The sequence below is a fragment of the Heterodontus francisci genome, chromosome 15 (assembly GCF_036365525.1).
Source record: "Heterodontus francisci isolate sHetFra1 chromosome 15, sHetFra1.hap1, whole genome shotgun sequence".
In the NCBI taxonomy this organism is placed as follows: domain Eukaryota; kingdom Metazoa; phylum Chordata; class Chondrichthyes; order Heterodontiformes; family Heterodontidae; genus Heterodontus; species Heterodontus francisci.
In genome coordinates this window covers 58403673-58419980 of record NC_090385.1, presented here as the reverse complement: position 1 = coordinate 58419980, position 16308 = coordinate 58403673, and positions in this window count along the sequence as shown.

Sequence of the window (16308 nt, the reverse complement as noted above, 5' to 3'; positions counted from 1 at the left end):
ATGGAGACTCTGCAGTGATCAGGGTTTTCCCATGCTTTGTGCTAATGGACATCTCCTGTAATGGTGCTGACCTTGATCAGCCTGGGAGAGGAATCGGGTCTTCCCCATTTTTTTTTCTTTTACGGAGCCTTTGAAAAAAAAATCAATTTCTTAAGCACTTCGAAGCTTGTGTTTTGTTAAACTAGGATTCCTCGACCATTGACACAATGTCTCTGCAGGAATTTTCTTGCAGCCCATTGTTCTGTGCTCTGTCTTCTACAGCTGGAGGTAAGTGCCTTCTACTTTCCACTTTTTGGGCCAGTATTTCTTTTGAACTTTCTCTCTAGTGGCTGTAGGAGGGGTAGTTTTAATAGCTGTTTTACCTGTAGTCTTCAACATGTACTTTGTCTTTTCAACACAGTTGCCATCATGTAATGAGCTGTTTATGTTGTCTTATGCAACATAAATGAGATGTGAAATAAAAACAAGAAATGCTGGAACCACTCAGCACATCTGGCAGCATCTGTGGAAAGAGAAGCAGAGTTAACGTTTCGGGTCAGTGACCCTTCTTCGGAACTGACCCGAAACGTTAACTCTGCTTCTCTTTCCACAGATGCTGCCAGACCTGCTGAGTGGTTCCAGCATTTGTTGTTTTTATTTCAGATTTCCAGCATCCGCAGTATTTTGCTTTTATATAAATGAGATGTGTGTAGTCCAGGTGGTTGAAGATCTCTAACAGGTTTATTCACAGCTAAACTATTATATACAGTACAGAGCAAACTATTTACGGAACCTTCTTCCAGGTGTTAAAGTTGCAGAGTGACGCTAGCTTCAAGTCACATGACTATATCTGGTACTTAGCTCATTAGCATTCTGAGATCTTAAAGGGATATCACTCTTAAAGTGATCACAGAGCACAAACCAGTGCTTCTGATATGTGTTCCTTTTTCCTCAACTGAGGATTCCTGTCAAATGTAGTTGACAGGGCCCATGACTGTGTCCATCATATTTCCTGCACTTCTGCTCTCACCCTTACCTCTCCCTCTCAGAACAATGGTAGGGTTTCCCTTGTCCTCACCTTCCAGCCTCCACATTCAATGGATCATCCTCTGCCATTTTTGCCACCTCCAGCATGATGCAATCACCAAACACAACTTCTCTTCCTCTCCCTTTTCAGTATTCTGAAGTGACCATTCCCTCCACCATAACCTGGTCCATTCTTCAATCAGCCCCAACAATCCCTCCCCTTTCCACAGCACCTTCCCATGCAAGCATAGGGGATGCAATATCTTCCTTTTTACCTCCTGCCTTTTCAGTGTCCAAGACCTCAAACTGTCCGTGATTTACCTGTACTTTAAATTTAATGTACTGTATTTGCTGCTCATGAAGCACACTCCTTTACAATGGGGAGACCAAATGCAGTTTGGATGACTGATTCACGGAACACCTCCTTTCAATCTGGAAGAATGATCCACTTCACCCTGGTCACCTGTCATTTTAATTCTCTGCCCCACTCCCACTCTGACCTCTCTGTCCTCAGCCTCCTACGCTGTTCCAGTGAAGCTCAACATAAGTTTGATGAACAGTACCTCATCTTTTGATTAGGTACTTTACAGCCTTATGGACTTAAGATTGAGTTCAACAATTTCAGATTAGAACCACTGGTCCCATTTTCTTGGATAGCAGCTGTTGGTACTGATTCTGCTATTCCCATTTCCACCACCTCTGGACCCATCTTTTGTTTCTACTTGTCCCATTACCAGCTCCTTTTGCCTTGCACCATCATCCCTTTTGTAATTTAATATCTCCTGCCTCCTACTCTATCACGGATCTTCCATTTTGTTCTTTCCTGCCCTCGACCCTTTCCCTGCCTCTATATTTGCTTAAAATCTGTTACCTCTTTAACCTTTTCCAATTATAATGAAAGATTATGGACCTGAAATGTGAGCTTTGTTTCTCTCTCCACAGATGCTGCCTCACCTGCTGAGCATTTCCAACATTTTCTGGATCAATTTCAGATTTCCAGCAACCGCAGTATTTTACTTTTGTTGTTAGTTGAGGCCTGGCCACTAATTTCTTGCAACCCATTGGCCTCTGTCTTCAGGGGCATAAATTGTTCCCTGTCCCCAATCCATGCTGGCGAGCCTGAACTATACGATTTCCTCGCTCATAATTTATCACACCACAACCTTTCTGTGGAAAAGGGGTCAAAAAAATCCCAACATGTGGCCAGTGGTGTTTGGGTCACATCTGGTGTTCTTGACATACGAACAGGGGCATCCTTCTGCAGAAATGTTAATAGATAAATGATATGTTCTGTAGTGTTACTAGAGACAAGCCTGACTCTGCCAACCCAGCTGTATTTATAAAACTGTTGCTTTTAAAAGCACTTTTAACGCTATGCTGGCGTCCTTTTTGTAATTCTTAGTGTTTCCGAAGGTATAAGAACATAAGAAATAAGAGCTGGAGAAGGCCATTTGGTACTTCGAGCCTGCTCCACCATTGAGCAAGATCATGACTGATCTTCTACTGAAATTCCACCTTCTATTACTATCCCCATATCCCTTATTTGTCTTTGTACTTAAAGCTCTACTGACCTTTGTCTTGTATATACTCAACGACTGAGCATCCACAGCTCTCTGAGGTAGAGAATGCCAAAAATTCACACCCTTTGAGTGAAGAAATTTCTCCTCATCTCAGTTCTACAGGGTCGACCGTTATCCTATGTCTGTGACCCCATGTTCTAGATTCTCCAGCCATGGGAAAGATTTTCTGAGCATCTACTCTGTCAAGCCGCTTAAGAGTTTTACATGTTTCAATTAGATCACCTTTCATTCTTCTAAAATCCAGGGAATATAGGCCTATTCAACTCAATCTCTCCTCATAGGACAATCCCCTCATCCCAGGAACTAGTCTAGTGAACCTTTGTTACACTCCCTCTTGGGCAAGTATGCCCTTCCTTAGGTAAGGAGACCAAAACTGCACACAGTGTGATCTCACCAATACCCTGCATAATTGTAGCAAGGCTTCTTTACTCTTATACTCCAATCCTATTGTGGCAAAAGCTAACATACTCTTTGCCTTCCTAATTGCTTGCTGTACTTGCATGTTAACTTTCTGTGATTCTTGTACAAGGATACTCAGATCCCTTTGAATGCACACATTCCCTAGTCTCTGACCATTCAAAAAATATTCAGCTTTTTTATTTTTCCTACCAAAGTGGATAACTTCACACTTCACCGCAATGTATTCCATCTACCTTGTTCTTGTACACTCACCCAACCTGCAGCTTCTTTGCATCCTCCTCACCACTTACTTTCCCATCTAACTTTATATCTTCAGCAAACCTGGATATGTTACACCTAATCCCCTCATCTGAGTCATTAATATAGATTGTAAACAGCTGATCCTTGTGGTATCCCACTTGTTATAGCCTGCCAACCTGAAAAATTCTGATTTATTCCTACTCTCTGTTTTCTGCCCATTAACTAATCCTAAATCCATGCTAATATATTACTCCCAAACCCATAAGTCTTAATTTTATGTAATAACCTCTTGTGTGGGACCTTATTAAATGTATTTTGAAAATCCAAGTACATTAGATCCACTGGTTCCCCCTTATCTACTCCTCTAGTATTCAGCTAGTTATATCCTCAAAAAGCTAACAGATTTATCAAACACTATTTCCCTTTCATAAATCCGTGTTGACTTTGCTTAATCATATTATGATTTTCTAAGCGTCTTGTTACCATGTCCCTGACAGAAGATTCTAGCATTTTGCCTACTACTGATAGGCTAATTGGCCTATAGCTCGCCATTTTCTCTCTTCCTCCTTTCTTAGATAGCAGAGTTATATTTGCTACCTTTCAATCCTTGGGAACTGTTCTAGAATCAAAGAAATTCTGGAAGATCAAAATCAAAGTGTCCACTTTCTCCACAGCTACCTCTTCTAAAACCCTTGCATGCAGGTCATCAGGTCCAGGGGATTTGTCGCCACTTAGTCCCATTAATGTCTCCAGTACTATTTACTTATACTGATTTCTTTAAATTCCTCATTCTCACTCGATCCTTAGTTCCACATTATTTCAGGAATATTTTTGTGTTTTCTACTGTGAAGACAGATACAAAGTATTTGTTTAATGTCTTTGCCATTTCCTTATTTCCCTTTATAATTTCACCTGTCTCTGTCCCTAAGGGGTCCACATTTACTTTCGCTTATCTCTTCCTATTTACCTACCTATAGAAGTGCTTGCAATCTGTTTTTATGCCTCTTGCTCGTCTACACTTATATTGTCTTTTCTTTTTTCATATCAATTTTTTAGTCCTCCTTTGCTGAATTCTAAAACCTTCCCAATCCTCAGGCTTACTGTTCTTTTTAGCAATATTATAAGCTCTTCCTTTGATCTAATACTATCTTTAAGACCTCTTGTTAGCTATAGTTGGACTACTTTTTCTGTGGGGTTTTTGTGCCTTAAAGGATATGCCTATAAGTGGTTCAGCTGCACTGATTTTGAAGTTCTTCATGGTTTAGTGCTGCATCGCATACCTGTGCTAACATGTAAATTTAGACTTTGATATTGACCATGGTTCCAACGAACTATTAAAGATGATATAGTTCTGAGATGGAGGGTGGTTTGTACATTTGACCTAATGCACAACTGGCAGCGAAATAACATGGCAGTAAGCAAAGATTTTTAATAGATGTTGTGATTATTTTTAGAGAAGTGTTTGGACGTATATTCTTATCGCTGGAGAAGCTGGGTGAATTTCCTTGGTGTTTTAAGTACACTAGGAAATATTTTAGTGAGGAAATTTGGGTGGAAGTTGAGAGGCCAAGATGGGAACCAGGGGTACTTTAGGTAGAGGATTTAAAAATTGCTTATTTATCAGACACACACATAAATTATCATGAGGTGATTGTTAACACCATCTGAATGTCCATTTTAATCAAAAGCAGAAAATATTGGTACCAGCAGGTCAGCAAGCATCGGTGGAAAGAACAGACAAGTTTATGCTTTGGATGTGGACCTTTCTTCAGAAAGGACATATAAGAGGTGGATCGGTATATTAATGTAGTCAGGGAAAGAAGAGGGGTAAACATGGAAATGCAAATTTGGACTTTACTGAAATTAATTCTGGTCATGGAGGTCCATGAAAAGTCACAAGAAGTCTAACCCTTCAAACTCTTTCTATATTTGAAAATAAAGTAGTTTTAATGCAAATTTCATAATTCATCAAATATTTGTCTACTTTACCTAAAGGAGAACACAGGGAGAGGATCAATGTCATGGTGACATTTGTTTAACCATAAGTGGAGCCTTCTGTTTTTTATGTTTGCGATTTATTACCCAGATGCAGTTATGGAGATAATGGTTAACTTTAGCAGTGAGCTCAGCTGTCAGTTTAATGAATAGATGTTTTCACAGAGACTACTTTGTACAATAATTGCCCTATTCATAAACATTTACATCAGCACTGCAGCATTCTGATAGTGGTACTTTAACTTGTATTGCGTGCAAAGAAATGCATTTAGAAACCTTTTGGGACCATAAGAAAACTGCTTTCTTTATAACCTTTCTGTCACCTGCTTTTGCATACTTGAACTTTGACTTAAATAAGAACATTTCAAATGTCGAGTTTATTGAGGTATGGAGATATTGTGGTGTGTCACGTTTAAGTCTTGTAATCAACAACGGTGCTTTTGAAAAGTTACCATTTTCGAATGACTTCCTTCCCTCCAATTTATGCGTTTTACTTAAATGGCACCTTCGTCAGATCCTCCACAAATTCTGTAATTGAAAATCGAATTTCTTATTTCACCAAAATCATTAGAGAAAGGCAAAGAATGGTGATAAGACCCTTCTTATTCAAACCAGGTCCATCTGCCAGTACTTAAAGAAAGAACTGGCATTTATATACCTTTCATAACCTCAGGACATCCCAAAGTGCTTTACAGCCAATTAAGTACTTTTTGAAGTGTAGTCACTGTTGTAATGTTGGAAACATCACAGGTCCCATAAATAGCAATAATGTGAATGGACAGTGAGTATTTTTGATGGTGTTGGTTGAGGGGGCACAAGAGAACTCCCTGGTCCTTAAGTAATATCATTGTGGGGAGTGGGGGGGTGATGAGGTTTAATAGCCAACTAAACAACTCCAACAAGATGCAGGACCTTGTTATAATGGCTCAAACAAAGGACTACACCTCTGACTATGAAGTACTCCCCTCAGTATTGCACTGGGGCACCAAATAAGCTCGTATGCTTAAAGTTGAAGTGAAGCTTCGATCCACAACCTCTGACTGAGACAAGTGTGCTACTATCTCAGATGAAACTTGAATGTGTTGAACTATTGGGTCCCTTCCTCACTTCGAGATTTAAAAAATAAATTTGCACAAAATATGCCAACTTTCATGGTATAATACAGAATACACGTAAGATAAAGTTTCCATATTATTTAAAAACATGTATACTGAGGTCTTTATACAGGTTTGCAATTTTAGGTGGTCTTAGGTAGGATTGAGCAGGGATTTTCTTTTCTCAAATGGGGGTTGAGAAAGGGGGTTCTGTTAGCATATCACACAGCGTCAGGGAGATGCATCCTGCCCCTTCACTGGTCCAGGTCCAAGTCTCCCTTATAATATGCTGGTTCTGGTAGAGAAGGTGTTGAGCAGAATGTATCTGCAGGGAGAGAATCCATATCCCTTTTTCAGGAAAATTTCCAAACGTGTCATCATAATGTGATGCCCAGAGTCACACTGATGCAGATACTGAGAGTAAAATTATTTTTTAGACATAGTGTAAAATGAGTGATTGTAAATCGACAGCCTGTTTTATATCCTGCTTGCATTTCTTTTCTATTGAAGTCAATGAAAAATAAAATGGAGTAGAGTGTAAAGTGGACTACCAATTTGTTATGGCTTGTTTTGTGCTATCCCTGAAGACCAATTTCACCCCATCTGTATTGTACAGATCCTTTGCAAACAGTTTTACTTCACACTGAAGCCCGAATGCCCCCAATATTTATGGGTGGGCAGAGAGGGTGCGTGTGGGGCTGAAAATGGCTGATGAATCTGACAAGTCGGGGGACGCCGAGATCCTGCTGATCTTAATGACAGGACCCTTTAACGTTTTGTTAGCCTGTTTCCTGCCTGGAAATGGTCAAATGAACAGCCTGATCAGAAGGCAGGAGGGAATAGCAGTGGCAAGAAGCTGCACCCTCTGGGAAGGTCCCTAAAATTTGGGGCTATGGGGGAGGCCTGAGATCAGGGAAGGGGGTGGGGGGGCGGGGTGGAAAGGCTTGTGATTCGGGGAGGTGGCTTGCACTTGGAGGAGGAGGTAAAAGACTGATGATGACTGATGGGGGAGGCTGAAGGCCGATGATTAGGTCTAGGGGGGTCTGAAGGTTTCCTTGCTGGGCCTGGGGTGTTCGTTGGTGGGAACACTCATGCTTCCCCTGACCCATAAGGAGTGCTGAAAGAGGCACTTACCTTGGGGAGCTGACAGCTGCTGCCTCCCTTTCACTGCTGAATTTCTACCCCCTCGGAAGCTTGCACTACAGCAGTAAAGTTCATTTGGGTTCCCATTTGCACTGTGGGAGCCTGATTTTAAAAAAGATAATTAAGTGCTGCACCAGTGTCCCTCAACTTTTGTACAGGTGCGTGTGGTGGGTTGGGATCATGTTGTGCATATTTCATTTTTTAAACCCCCCACCCCCAACCCAGCCCTCTCCTGCTCATCGTGGCTTGAGGGCATTAATACTGAGGTCAGTGAGTTTCTCTTCACTGATTTGCTCAGCTTGTATCTCAAGCTTCCTGAAAGAAGAAACCCTTCCGTACCCACAATTACAAGATAAATATAGGTGAGGGAGACTACTTAACCCATCCTGGTTCACCCATCCAGAAAGAATACTCCAATGGTTCCACATCACATGATCCAACTGCCCTCTAATGACTCTTAAGCTTTCTGTTTCCACTACCTGAGCTGGATGCCTACTCCCTGTTAATTACTATATGTGAAAAAATTCTTTCTGACATCAGCTCAATTTTCCATGACACCCATTTGAGGCTTTGTCCCCATGTCTTCCTGTCAAGTAAAAGGTAGAAGTAAGAAATTGATTGAACTCTTTTTGTCCTGTCTATAATCATTCTTATTTTAAAATGTCTTGCTATAACATTTTCTTTGTTACAAAATTGATTTTTTTGGAACTTGGCAGTAAGTTTTATTTAACTTTGCTAAATGCTGTTGTAAAATAACGATGGCCTTGATACCTGGAGCTACTCACATAGCCAAATCTTTTATACATTTGGTGCAGCTTTTAACAATCAATATCTTTGATGTGTTTTACTAAAGGATTGTGAAAAGGCAGGAAAACAAGGGTAAGAGATCACAATGAAGTCTGATAGCAGGAAAATGTTTAATCGTACACACAAATTTGATTGTAGTAGCCACAGGAGTCTTGAATTGAATTTCTTTCAATGAGGAAGGTTTCCTGTTGATGAGTCTATCTGTATGATTTGGTGTGTAGTGCATTACTTTCATTGATTAGAAGTTTCAAGGTAATCCGTGGCAATTGTCTTTCTGTTGGTTTATGCTAAACAGCCGGAAACCATTGCTTTTAGTTTGTGATAATAGTTAGATGTCATTAACCACAGGACTTCCTGAAATTTAATCTCCAAACAGAGGCATTTGAGGCAGTGTGATGACACATGGGCTGAATTTTCCCAGCCCATTGGAGACTGGCTGGGAGGTGGGAGGGCTGGCAATATAATAGGGGAAGGTGTCGGGAGGGGAGCCCGAAGCCTTCCCACTGCCATGGCATATTGTCAGCAGCGGGTACCTCAGTGGCTCAGCCTCCCAGCAGGTTCCTGTGGGGGGGGGCCTCCTTTAGGGGCACTCCATGGCCCACGGTGGCAGTGGCACCCCCCGCAACAATAGTGCTGCCAGTGCACCACAACGACCCCTCCGCACCACCCCCGCCACTCCCAATCACTGGGTCCTGCCTGCCTGGCCCCAGCTTCTGCACAAAACCTTACTGGCTCTTCAAGGTTGCTTCGCCATTACTGTCTTCATCCTGAAGCTGCAGCCTCAGCAGTGGCCACCTCTAGCGGAGGCCCTGCCAAGGCTGCTGAGCTGGCAGATCTGGGGGGTGGGCCGCCATCATCAATTAGGTGGCAGCCCCGACAGTTGCCTGTTAATTGGCAAAATGCTGTCCCAGAAACCTGCAATCCCCCAGAGAGGGAGCAGCTCCCGCTTTCAGCCCCAGTGGTGGAACTTCAGCCAACCTGCAAAGTTTAGCTCACTGTGTGGAGGGTTGGAGGATACGTTCAGTTCTCCCACACAATCAGTTTCTTGATCCAGCCATGCTGCAGGATCAGGCCCAGGCTCAAGACATGGCTACCAACACATGTTGGATGTACTCCTGGAGGTTTCATCATGTGATCTCTAGTCTCCAACTGGGCTGCCCCCACACTCCTGCTGTTGTACCACCGACATGTCCATCTTTGGGGCGCATTGCTTTCCCCTGCCAATTGGAAAGCGAATAGACTCTTTGGGTGGAATTTTATCCTCTCCCCCATGGTGGGTTTGGAGGTGGGGAGAGCAAAAAATTGGTTGGGATGGTGGTAGGCGGGGGGATCCCGCCACTATCCTGCCGCTGCCGAAATTTAGTCCGGCGCCCACCGTGCTTATAATTGAGGCTGTGGCAGGAAAAGGCACTTAATTAGGGGTTAATTACCCAGTTAAGGTTCTCAATTGGCGGCGGGGCACGAAGGCTGTTCACAGGCCTTCCCGCCACAGACTAAAGTTTGGTGGCCAACTGTGGGCTGCCCACCTACCCTTGCTTCTGAACCCCCTTCCCTCTCCTCCGCGAACCCCACCCCGCGAGACCTCCTCCTTCCCTGACCTACCTTGAGCCTGGTTCCAGCGCCGCTCCTCAGTGACTGGTGGCTGCAAATACAGCAGCAGCCACCAACTCCACTGTGGCACTTCAACTGCCGGCCCTTGTTTGGCAAGCAGCTCTGCAAGGCCGGGCGTCTGGCGGTGGAGTCCTAAATCGTACGTAAGGCCCACCGCTGTCCAGTTAACTGCCTGATTGGCACTAAATTTGGCAGGCCCTCCATACCAAGAGCCTACACGGGGATCTTGGTGTTGGATTCCCCCGACATTGAGACGCCCGCCGCCAGTCAGCCTTTTCTCCCTACATCCAAAATATTTACAACTAGTAAATGAAGAAAAATGTTTAAAAGCACGTTTTTAATGCCCTGATGATTTTTCTCCTGGGTTGTTTGCAGCAGTGTCCAGGAGATTGGTCTTTAATTCCTGGATACTCCAGGGAGATCCTGGAGGGTTGGCAACCCCAGCCAGGCTCAGGCTATTGCTGCTCTGAGTTATAAATTCCTGAGACTAGTGCCCTGATTTTAACTTGGAACAGGAATTGGCATGTGATGGGTGAACTGTCTGGCTTTCCAGAGCGTGAGACCCAGGAGATATTTACAACTGGCCCTCATTTGCATTTCTGACACTGATTCCCGCACAAAGCCAGTAGGAATGTGATGATAAGGACGAGAATAGTCAAAGCTTTACCAGTCCATCCATGTGACTGCAATATGTTACATGTGCTCGCTGTGAGGACAACAGCTGCTGCTGATAGTTCTATTGCAATGAGGAGCAGGAAAGGCTAAATTTCCATTGCTCATTAGAGTATAGGTAGGTACAGAAGGGGCTCGAGTGCTTACATTGGTGTTGTGGGCGCGAAGTGATGTGGCAAGATTTTATGCAGAGAAGGAGTCATGAGAGGAAATAATTCTTGGCCGCATATTGTTGAATTTCTTGTGGCATTGAAGATTTATCTGGGTGTTGAGGCAGATGCCATTGACCTGCTTTGAGATCTTCATCCAGGCCTGCCCCGGAATTTGAGACTTTGAGAGGAATGGGGGGGGGGGGGGGGTGGTGGTCCCTGCCCACTTGGAGTTGACTAGTAAAATTCACAGAATAACATTTAACAACATGTGGCTACCAGAGCAGGTCAGAAACTAGGTATTCTGAGTGAGTGCCCCAACCTCCTGACTGATTCTCTGAAAACATCTTTACCAACCACAAGGCATAAATCAGGAGTGTAATGGAATACCCTTCACTTGCCTGGATGGGTGCAGCTCCAACAACACTCAAATGGCTCAACACTATTCAGGAAAAAGTATTGGCTTCCCATGCACTGAATTAAAACATTCATTCCCTCACAATTCTGTGACCTCTACCTAGAAGGCAGAAATAGAATGGAAACACTATCACATCCAGGTCACACGTCACGCTGGCTTGGACATTTATTGCCATTTCTTTGTGGTTGTTGGGTCGAAATTCTAGAACTCTGTACCTAACAGCATTATGGGAGCACCTTTACCAAATGGACTGCAGTGCTACAAGAAGGAGGCTCCACAATCAACTTCTAAACAGCACTCACATCCTGAGAATGAATTTAACTTTTAAAAAAAATGAATTTAATTTATTTAATTATTGTAAGTTCAACTGATGCCATCCATTGTATGCTATAAATACCCTTAGGGCTAAAAATTGGTTCACCCCATTCTTTACGTGCAGGGATTACAATTCGCAACCTGCCTGTTCAGATCAAGGTGGGCAACATGCAAACTTGATGTACCAACATCACCTGCATGATTGTAGCATCCGACTGAGTGGCTCCTATGCTGCTTCCTTCTTCTTAGTGCTGCCAGCTTCCTCTGTGCTCAACAGGGAAGTCGAGAAGTATTGTTCAAAAACCCCATGGTCAGCCAGCCTACTCTTTGTAAAAGCAGACTGTCCATCTTAAAGGGAACACGCACTGAAGAAAATTGCTTCAATTTAAAACACAGAAAATTGAACACCAGGGCAGAGAGAGAGAGGGTTCCATAGTGTTGGATGCAACGCCGGTGCAGGTGGGCAGGAGGAAAGATGCCATGGTTCTGCGGAGGGGACAGGAGTCCCTCAAGGACCACCCTCAGAAAAGAGTGGGAGCAGGTAGCCAGGAAGATCAATTCCTGGATTCTAGACCGAGGACATGGCAGCAAGATATCTAATGACCTCACGTGGGCAGTCAAGGTCAGTGAATGAATCTTCACATGACATTTCCTACCCGCCACACTGCAAACCACTCACGCTGCTTAATGCACAACACCCCCATCACTCACCCATCAGCCCTCCCTGGCACTCAGGACTCACGCATAACATCCAGATACTCCACCTCACTCTCACACACCTAACACACCAGCCTCACATCCACCTCTTGCTGCCTCCACATACCTCAAGCTATTCAGCAAAGGTGGGCACATCACCCAAACACAGCGCAACACAATCACTGATGTTCTTCTCTCTCGCTTGCAAGACAATGTGGCACACAATAGAAGGGAGCAGAGCAGAACTGGTGAGAGACCAGGGCACCTGAATTTCCTAAACACTATGGAGAAGATGGCTCTCAGCATCATGGGTCCTGGCATCTGGCGTTGCTGAGAACATTGAGGGAGGCAATATGTCAATGCCTTATGTCACTTCTCAACTCCCAGATCACCCTCATCCTGCTACCTGGCATGTTGAGCAAGCTGCAAATGGTGTGGCCATGGACCTCTTGCTTCCCATTCCACCCTCCTTCCCTCACACCAATCTTTCCCTTCTGATTTCCTGCTTTCAGATACTGAAGAATTGCTGCCTACCCAACCTGAACAGCCCAAGGAGGAAGAGAGACAGAAACAGCACAGCACTGATGAAGTGGTTCTGTCAATTAATCTGACACTCGCAACCACCAGCTCAGATACTGGCACTGCACTTACCCTGGAGGCTAGTATAGAGTTGTGATCTGAAAGTGGTAAGTCACCGGGCACCAGTGGCCTGCAGCCAGGCCATGGGGAAAAGATGGTTTGTTTTCCAGCCCAGCGGAATATGAGGCTGAGGATGAGTTCTGCAGCAGGGGACTCAGATGAGGACCTTGATGGGGTGGTCCTTCACATCGAGATAATGGTGCATTGGCTGGCCTGCCAAACAGCCTCATGTCACCATCAAGGAGCATGAAGGGGTCTGGCTGTAATTTGTCAGAGCAACGCACAGAGCTTCCCTTCTCCACTGCCTCTGCTGCATCTACCTGTTGTGCTGCAGACCCAGATGCACTGCAACTGCAGCCCCCATACCTGAAGAAGCCTTTGTGTGGACAGGTCACCAACTCCTCTGCCCTCCCTGTGAAGATGCAGCAACACTCTGCAGCAAATCCAGGAGCTCAGCACAAAATATCTTCAGTAATGCTCCAGCATACTTCCAGAAACTTTGTGATAGAAAGGATTGTCAAAACTTTTTACCTTATCTGCAATTTGGGTGCGTGACCCTTTAAGGAATGTTAGTGCAGTGCTCATCTTGCAGCCTCATGCTGGATCTTTGAAGAGTAATAAATGAATATGTACACAGGACCTACACAGTCAAAATTGGAATCCTGGTGTCACACCAACCAGTGACTTCAGGATAGCACTGATTCAATACCTTCCAGTGCACAGAGGGAATGCCCCTGCGTGTGCCCTTCTTTTGCCACAACACCATGCGGGCTGTATAGGAAGTGGCACTTGGCCTAGCAGCACTATGCAAGGGAATTTCTAGCCCTTTGTATTTCCCTCTGACTCACTGTGAACAACTTCACAGTTTATATTAAAGAGCTCGCATATGGCATGTACTTCCTGTCCATGATTCTTACTTCCTGCGTTACAAGCTTCACGTTTTTTAGGTTAACATATAACATCGAAACTGCCTAAGTCGATATTGATACTGAAAATTATTCAGTAAGCATTCAATATAAACCGTTGCTGTCTGTCACAAAATAGTTGCAGGATCAGGTCACTCTGACGCAGTTTTTCGTAATTTCTCAATGCTGTCTTTGAACTCCAACTTTTTCAAAACTTTTAGACATAATCTCTGATTTTAAAGAGAGTTTAAAACTAAAGTTTCAATTTTTCATCCAAGAAAATTGGAGCCTAAGACCCATTGACCCTTTTGAAGACCTCCACTATCATTTTTGATCACCGGATTTTGGTTTGGGGCCTGCCAAATCCTAGCTTTCTCTGATGGCATAGCATCTGGCTGTCCAATTTTGGATTGGCCTACTGATCTGGTTAGACTTCCATGATACCACAATTGTTGATCTTCAGACTAATAACTTGGTCCTTGTCACCCCAAATTATGACTAGTGTCATCTGACCTTGCACTTCTGACTCCCCTGTAACCACCAACGCCTGCATCCTCTGACGCAAGCAGGACTCCTCAATCCTTAACCTCTGACCCTCTTTCACTGGTACAAGTAGCATTATTGATTTATTGGTGTGCTCACTGCTCTGTTGCCTGCTGTCCTATTAATTTTGTTAATTTGCTGGTGCTCCGTCTATTAATTTGTTGGTGTGCCCACTGGAATATGATATTTTTAATTTACTGTTGTCATCTTCTCCACTTAATTTGCTGGTGACCACTGCACTATAAATGTATTGATTCTGTGATGCCTGCTGCTGCTCTATTAATTTAATAATTCACTGATACTTACTTAGTTGTGTTGCAATGTTCACCTATATCCTTTGGTTGTCAGTGAGTCATGGTTTGGAAGATTTATGCTGGCTTCTATAGGTTCAGGTTTCCTGTTGTAATTGTATGCTGTCAAAAAACAACTCTAAATTAAGTTTATGGGTTAATCTGTTCTTTAAATTTCCATGCTATTGCAGTAATAGCTTCTGTTGTCCAATGTTTTAGAGCATATTGTTATTACATTCTTTGGCAGCATTAAGATAATACTTTTCAACACCATACACATCTCGACTTTCAGTGCAATGCCATGTGAGATTGATAGAATCATGGAAATTTATAGCATTAAAAGAAACCATTCAGCCCATTGCCCTGTGCCAGTTCTTGAAAAACCCACTGTCTAATCTCACTTGCCTGTTCTTTCTCTGTACCCTTTTACATTTTTTAGCTTCTGTGTTATGTTTACGCTGGGTTGCTGGATATTATTTATATCAGATTAATCTCAGAAAAATGCAGATATCACACTTGTATTAAATCACCAACTGGTTTATTTACAGCACTTTAAAATATCTCAGCATTACAAGACCTCAGTACAATGTCTTCTTCAGAACAGTCTGTGTTTAGTAGAATATTCTAGTCTGTCTCTTTTTAGTTTCAGTTTCAAACTCTTCAGCTCCACCCATAGGCTTAAGCAATCAAACACAGTGAACACAGATCAATGGATAGACTAATACAATCAAACCCAGATCAATCAAACACTACACTGTAAATACAGTTTTTGCCTCTAGTATGCTTTCTCAAATCATACTTCAGGTACCACACCTGTGTATGTACAATTTTTCTTATCAGCCCAAATTTCTTATTCACAAAACAAGAACAAATGATGAGGGAACAGAAAGGGAACTGCTCTAACAAGTTATGAAATTGTTTTGGTTGCCATCTGTCGCAAAAAGATCTGTAACATCAGAAAGACATTAACCATAGAATTTACAAAAAAATGATTGCACCTACCCTGTTCAGTACCATTACAATAGCCTGACATTTATCTAATAAAATAGTTGATTTGAGACCTGTATCTCTTAGAAAAAGTAAAGCTTGGGGCTTCACAGAGCCATCACAGACTGCTAAAGAAAGTCAACAAGACTGTGGGCTACAAGTCCCAGCATGCACCTGTGCTTATAACTTTCCAAATGTCTTAATGATTGATCACCAGATTGGCCATTCACAAAGCATGCCAGGGCTTACTGTTTGTAAGCTCAAGTCCTCCTCTATTCAGAGAATCATAGAATCGTAGAAATATGAAGCACAGAAGAAGGTTATTCGGCCCATTGTGTCTGTGCCAGCTGAGAAACAACTATCCAGCCTAATCCCACTTTCCAGCTCTTGGTCCATAGCCCTGTAAGGTACAGCCCTTCAAGTGCATATCTAAGTACTTTTAAATGCGATGAGGGATTTTGCGTCTTTGGGCAGTGAGTTCCAGACCCCCACCATCCTCTGAGGGAATAGCTTCTCCTCAACTCCCTCTGATCCATCTACCAATTACTTTAAAGCTATGCTCCCTGGTTATTGATCTCTCTGCTAAGGGAAATAGGCCCTTCCTATCCACTCTGTCTAGGCCCCTCATAATTTTGTGTACCTCAATTAAATCTCCTCTCAGCCTACTCTGTTCCAAAGAAAGCAACCCCAAACTATCCAATCTTTCCTCATAGCTAAAATTCTCCAATCCTGGAGACATGCTCGTAAATCTCCTCTGTACCCTCTCTAGTATGATCACATCCTTCCTGTAATATGGCGA